General features: G+C 38.7%; 1 non-coding gene across 1 annotated transcript; it reads left to right on the plus strand.

The window, feature by feature from the left end:
* The first annotated feature begins 5,694 nt into the window (after window positions 1-5,694).
* LOC123645302 lies at window positions 5,695-5,802 on the plus strand. The gene has a single exon (XR_006737495.1). It is a non-coding gene; the product is annotated as a U6 spliceosomal RNA (small nuclear RNA).
* The last annotated feature ends 1,371 nt before the right edge of the window (window positions 5,803-7,173 follow it).

Genomic DNA, 7,173 nt, shown 5'->3' on the forward strand with positions numbered 1-7,173 from the left:
AGAGTGCTAGGATTACAGGTGTGAGCTACCACGCCCAGCCTGAATATTTTTTTTTTGTCATTCCATTTTTTTTCTTCTAATGGTCTGAAAGTTACATATTCTCTATTTTTTAGTGATTATCCAAAAAATTAATATGCATCCTTAATTTAATCAAAGTCTAAATTTAACCAATCAATACCTTTACCATTCTTTCATACAATTCAAAGACCTTAGAACATTTTAATTTCATTTACCTTTCTTGACATATTATTGTGAGATATTTTAATTCTATTCTGTTTTTATGGCTGTTGGTTATTTTTGCCCTTCAAGATATTATTTTTATTGTTTTATACAGTTAATATTTACTTAGCTGTATCCATATACTTACCACTTTCTTTGATCTTTTTTCCTCTTTCCATATCAGGTCATCCTTATGAAATCACCTTTATTATACCTAAAGGAAAGGTCTGAAGTCAGAGTGTGCTGGTAGCAAAATCTCTCACTATTGATCTGTCTAAAAATGACTTTATTTTGTCCTCATTATTGGAAGATACTTTTGCTGAGTGTAGAATTCTAGTTTGGCAATTAAGTTCAAATATGGCTCCATTCCACTGGCTTCTTTCTGGCTTTCTTTATTACTTCCTTTGTTTCTATCGAGAATTCAGCTATTGTCCAGTTGCCACTAGTTTGAAGACCATTTTTTTCTTTGGTTGATTTTAAGATCTTGTTTTTCGTTTATTAAAGTTTCACAGTGATGAGTCTAGATGCAGATTTCTTTTTATTTTTCCTGCATATCATTCTTGAATGTGTGAATTGATGTCTTTGATCAGTTCTGAAAATTTTTAGCCATTATCTCTTCAAATATCGTCCTTCTCCAAGTCCCCTCTCTCCTCTCCTTCCGGAAGTCTGATTAAAGGAAATGTTAGACCTTTTCACTCTATATTCTCCATGTCTTTTAACCTCTCTTTCATATTTTCTTTATTATTGTCTCTCTGTACTATACCTTGAATAATTTCTTCTGATCTGTATTTCAGTTCTCTAATTCTCTTTTCAGTTGTCTCTACACTGCTATTAAACATGTCTATTTAGAGTTTCAAATTTTGGTTATTGTATTTTTATTTTGAGAAGTTCTATTTGGTTCTTTTTCAGATCTGCTAGGTCACCTTTATATATCCCTCTCCCACATATTATTTTTCTGGTTTGTTTCTTTAAATTTAATAAGCAAGTTGTTTTTACAGATTCCATCTAGTAATTTCAAAATCTGAAGTCTTTGCAGGTCTCTTTCTTCTAGTTCTGATTTGTAGGCTTGGTTACTTTTGACTGTGTGCTGCTCGTTGTTCTTAAACATTTATTTGTAGGGGTGGTGAATTCTTTGAAGCCTGGGCTGATGCTAATTTTCTGCAGAGAGAACTTGCATTTGTCTGTGCCAGGCACCCAGGGGCACTTTAAACTAAATTCACAACTTGAAAGATTTTTATGTTTTTATGGTTTCTTTTGTTTGTTTGCTTTTATTTATTTTTTGACCACCAAAATGAAATGAATTTGGAAGCTGCAGAAGGACCAATTTGCAATTACAACTTCTCAGAGTAGTTCCCTACTTTTACCACCTGCCCTGCTCTGATCATCATAAAGACAATTTTTCCTGTAATGTCCTGGGACCAATGGTGAAGGCACTTTTACTTTTGTTTCATCCTTGCCCTGTGGGGTTGACCCATATTAGTAAGAAGAGGGTCAGGCCCTGGGCTATAATTCTGTGCCCCTTGTCCCAAGAAGCCCTCAGAACCAAAGTTCAAGTTTGCCCAAATTGCCAAATGCCCTTAGTATTATACAAAAACAGCTTTAGGGCTCCACTTAAACTTCAGAGTTATTTTCTGTTTGATTTTGGACTTTAGTTGACTTCTCATTATCTTGCCAGGTCTTTGATGCTTTTAAGAAATTTAAAAAAATTTTAGTGAGCCTGTTTGGTTGTTTACAATGGGAGGTTGGTCTGAATACCTATCCTGCCTTATTCCTGGAATTGGAAATCTCTTCTCAATCTTCCTGGGCTTTCTTGAACTGCACACATAGAAACTAAAAAACAGGCTGGGCGAGGTGGCTCACATCTATAATTCTAGCACTTGGAGACGCTGATCTTCCTGGCCGAAAATTGCCTGAGGCCAGGAGTTTGAGCTGCAGTGAGCTATGATCGAGCCACTGCACACACACATAAAAAAAGAAACTAAAATACCATCATAACCTGCTCTCAGCAAGTTAACATATGGAAAAGCAAGCATATGTTTTTTAAGTCTTCTGTATGTACTTCAGGAAAAGAATCATTGCAAGTTTCCCTTAAATAGACTACAAAAATTGAATTACATAAAAATTTTCAGGAACATATCTGAAACTTTCTAAGAAATGATTTAATCTTCTAACTACTATTAGAAATAATATTTTCTACTATTAGAAAATTTTATTTTCTAACTACTATTAAATTATTTTAAAACTGTAACACTTTATCAAGAAATTACTTTTCCAGCAAACTCAGCCACCCAAGAATCCAGAAGGAAGTACACAATGACTCTGCATAGTCCAATAGATGGCACAAGTCTCATCACCTTATTTAATGTCCTTTATTCATCAGAAAGTCCCTGAAGTCTCATTTAGAGCCTATTAACTCTTATTTTATGTACAACTCAAACTTGGTTCTCTGGTTTTCTAGCCCATAACTCCCCAGAAACAGTAACTTGAAAGTGGACATGCATTTTGAAAGGTGGGCTCATGATAAAAGCCAGGAACAGCATCTGACAGCTCTACAAGGAAAGAAAAATCTGTCCAAAAAGCTCAAGAAGAAGCACAATGGAAATAGCCCAACATACACAAAAACTTATGGGAGGCTCATGGCGCTACTCCACAGCATAGTGAACAAACCTTTACATTCTTGGTGTTGATCCTGAGGCAGCATTAAACTAGTTGGGCTGTTTCTGAAAGCTGGGAGGGATGTAGTTCCTTAATACATTTTCTATATTTATATTATTTTATTATTATTATTATTACTATTTTTTGAGAGAGGGTCTCACTCTGTCACCTGGGCTAGAGTACAGTGGCGTCATCAGAGCTCACAGCAACCTCAAACTCCTGGGCTCAAGCGATCCTCCTGCCTCAGCCTCCCGAGTAGCTGGGACTACAAGCCGGACACCACACCTAGCTAATGTTTCTTTCTTTTTTTTTTTTTTTTCTATTTTTTGTAGGGACGGGGTCTTGTTGTGTGCTCAGGCTGGTCTCAAACTACTAGCCTCAAGCAATCTTCCCACTTCTGCCTCCCAAAGTGCTAGGATTACAGGCGTGAGCCACCAAGCCCTATCTATATTTTATATTCTATACATAAGGAATTGAAATTTAAAATTATTTCTATGGTGAATTTTTTTTTATTTGGAAAATCTCACTCACTAGTAGGGTCCAATAAATAAGCATTTTTGTATTATAGCCTCTTAAAATCCAATTTCCCTCTGAGACTGAGTCCAGAAAATTCAGAGCTTATAAATGCCCTAAATGTCCCCTTTAGTCCTCTAGCCTCCAGTCTAGGAGTTAAAGAAGGAGTATTTTTCTCAGTATCACTGAGTTCTCAAGTATGGATTTAAGAGAAAACAACTCCCGTGGCCACATGGGAGAGAAAGTCAGAGACAGAGGGTCTGGCTTTATTGCAGGTTATATAAATACACAAAAGGGAACATTGTCAGTTGGGAAGGGAGGATAGGAAAGAAAATGCTCCCCAGACTTCCTTGCTATTGTTTATCTCCCTTTTAGTGTGAATAATATCCTCCCAGCCTCCTGATGTATGTTAGAAGCCAGGATTCCCAACGTACACATTGATTTTGGATCTAACCATCACGTGCGTCCTATTTCCGTGGTATTTGAATCACCACTTGAAAGGTTTTGGTCCTTGCTGATCCCAAGAGGAGGAGCTGAATGTTGGGATCATTCTCATCAGTATCATACCAGAGTCTCAAAAATTGGAAAACCCAGCCATCTGCTCATTGCTAGGTGCTACCTACTCCAGCCATATCGTTCCAGTGTAATTCCCTTAGTATTTATCACACCAACTTGCACTTGACTTTTGAAGTACTTAATTTATATTTGTAAATTTTTTTCTTTTTTATTCCATGAATGGAGTTAACATCTGAACCGCAGAGAAAAGGACTTGCATTTTGTTTGGAATTGGCAGGTAGGTTTCCTTTTGCAAGCCAATTGCAGTTGATTTGATGGAAAGTCCTGTTTTGAAGGATACTGAAGCTGCTTCCAGGCTCAGTGGGAAAGAGCAGGGAGATCCATTAGCAATGTCGGCCCAAGACAAAGAGGGAGGGCAGCACACACATCAAATATTTGTCATCCTTGGTTTGGTTTAACAAATATTTATTGAGTGCCTATTATATGCCAAGTAGTGTCTAAAGTGCAGGCTTTTTTTTTTGTTATTGTTTGTTTTTTCTGTAGTGTTTTTATTTTAAATAAAGGAGACATGGTTCCTGCCTTTCAGAAGGTATAATAAATGACAGACATCTGAGCAAACAGTTAAAATGCAGTGTGGAATATGCAATAATGGAAGTGTGTACTCTGAGACTGTAAGGCCCAGAGGGTCAGAAAGGGGGTGAGATGGGACAGCAGGGAAGGAGTTGAAGAGAAGGTCAGACTCCAGCAGCCTCAGCGCTGTCCTGAATCCACTCTCCTCTCACCTTGATCACTTCCAAATGGCAGAGGTCCAGTATAGTCCCCGTTTCTGGGCAGATTTCCTATAGGCACCCTGATAAATTGCCCATGTAGCACTTCTCCCTGTCATCCACAGTCTTTGTCGCATTACTGATGACTCCTCTCTGAGTGTCACCAGGGTAGGTGACTGCCCTGTAGGCGTCTGAAGCAGCCAAGGTAGGACTGGACAGAGAGCGCTCCTGTGGGGCTCAGGCTTTTACAGCAGCCGAGCCATGCTAACAATGACAGGAATGGCCCATAACCAGGAATAATTATTCTTAGAAGGTACAAGCTTTGTCAGCAGTTCAGGAAGGACAAAATCCAGAATAATCCAAGGTTTGTAAAAAATGCTAAACATGCCTGGGCATGGTGGCTCATGCCTGTAATCCTAGCACTCTGGGAGGTCAAGACGGGAGGATTGCTTGAGGTCAGGAGTTCGAGACCAGCCAGAGCAAGAGCAAGACCCCCTATCTCTACCAAAATTAAAAAAAATTAAATTAGCCAGACATGGTGGCGCATGCCTATAGTCCCAGCTACTTGAGAGGCTGAGGCAGGAGGATGGAGCCCGGGAGCTGAGGTTGCTGTGAGCTAGGCTGACGCCACGGCACTCTAGCCTGGGCAACAGAGTGAGACTCTGTCTCAAAAAAAGAAAAAAGCTAAACAAAAAGGCTTTTTATAGGCTATGTTTGGATCAAAAAGACCAACCGATACTATGATTCGTTGCTTGAGAGAGATACATAATGCTAACAGACTATAAGGAAAAGTGAGGACCGAATTATTATCTTGCATCACTTTCTTCCATGTAAGGTGTTTCTCACAGGGTGGAGTATCAGAATCGCCCAGAGTGTGTGTTACCATGCACCTTCCCAGGCCCCATCTCCACTCTACCAAGCCTAAATCTCTGGGAACAGACTGGAATCTAAAGTTTTAACACACTCTGCCCTCATCCAAGCAATTTTGATGCATGTTCACTAAAGATTTAAAACCACTACTCTTGTGCTCACTTCAGCAGCACATACACCAAAAATTGGAACGATACAGAGAAAATTAGCATGGCCCCTGAGCAAGGATGACACGCAAATTCATGAAGTGTTCCATAATTTAAATAAATAAATAAATAAATAAATAAATAAACAAAACAAAATGAAACCACTACTCTTAAGGACAGAACAATAATCGTTATAAGGAGGCCGGTCGCGGTGGCTCACACCTGTAATCCTAACACTCTGGGAGGCCGAGGCTGGAAGATTGCTTGAGCTCAGGAGTTCGAGACCAGCCTGAGCAAGAGCAAGACTCCATCTCTATAAAAAATAAAAAATAAATAATTATAAGGAAACTGAAACCCAAGATAAGAGAGGAGATGTAAGAGAGCACCAAAGGCTTCAAATGAGTTTAATTCTGCAAATTCTATGAAATACTTCCAAGATAATGAAATCATTTGCAGATGTGATCATACAAATATCAACATCAATCTTTAAGAAATCATGCAAAATGGCAGAAGTGCTAGAAGCTTGGAGACAGGCAAATACTAGTTGCTGTTAAGTAGCAAAAAGGAACAGTTAAGAAAATACGGGACTGTCAGTTTTATACGGCTTCTTAGCCAAACTTTGAAGTGTTTATAAACACTCAAAAATGCATTGTTGATCATTAAGAGTCAGTCTGGAGCCACCACAAATAAATCTATATGTGTCTGTCTTTTGTTTTAAGCCACATCACCCCTTGCTGAAAGTAGTCAAGCTATAAATTATAAATAAAAAATTATACACACTAAACTAACCTCATTTCCTTTTTTTTTTTTTTTTTTTTGGAGACAGGGTCTCACTCTGTCACCCAAGCTAAAGTGCAAGTGGTATCATCATAGCTCACAGCAACCTCAAACTCCTGGGCTCAAGATATCCTCCTGCCTCAGCCTCCCAGGTAGCTGGGACTACAGGCATGTGCCACTACGCCTGGCTAATTTTTCTATTTTTTGTAGAGACTGGATCTTGCTCTTGCTTAAGCTGATCTCAAACTCCTGGCCTCAAGCAATCCTCCTGCCTTAGCCTCCCCAAAGTGCTAGGATTATAGGGATGAGCCACCATACCCAGCTTCATTTCCTTTTTTGATAAGGTTGCTAAAACAGTAGATTATGAAATTAGCTTATATTGGTTTTTTGCTAGGCCTTTGACAGCGTCTCATGACATGCAGTGGACAAGATGGAGCATCTGACAAAATTTAAAGGACTAACCACTAATATTTATTGAGAGCCTACTACATATTAGGAACCATGCTAAAGCATTTTATATGTACAATTTCATTTAATCCTCACTCCATCCCTATAAAGTAAAAATAATTGTCTCATTTTATGGATGAGAAAACTAAGCAGACATTCATCAGGTAACTTGTCCAGAGTCATAGAGCTAGTATGTGGTAAAGCAAAGGTTTGAACTGTAGTCTACTCTGAGATCAAACCCAGGGTGCCTACCGACTGCACCG

This window comes from Lemur catta, chromosome 9 (assembly GCF_020740605.2).
Source record: "Lemur catta isolate mLemCat1 chromosome 9, mLemCat1.pri, whole genome shotgun sequence".
Lineage (NCBI taxonomy): Eukaryota > Metazoa > Chordata > Mammalia > Primates > Lemuridae > Lemur > Lemur catta.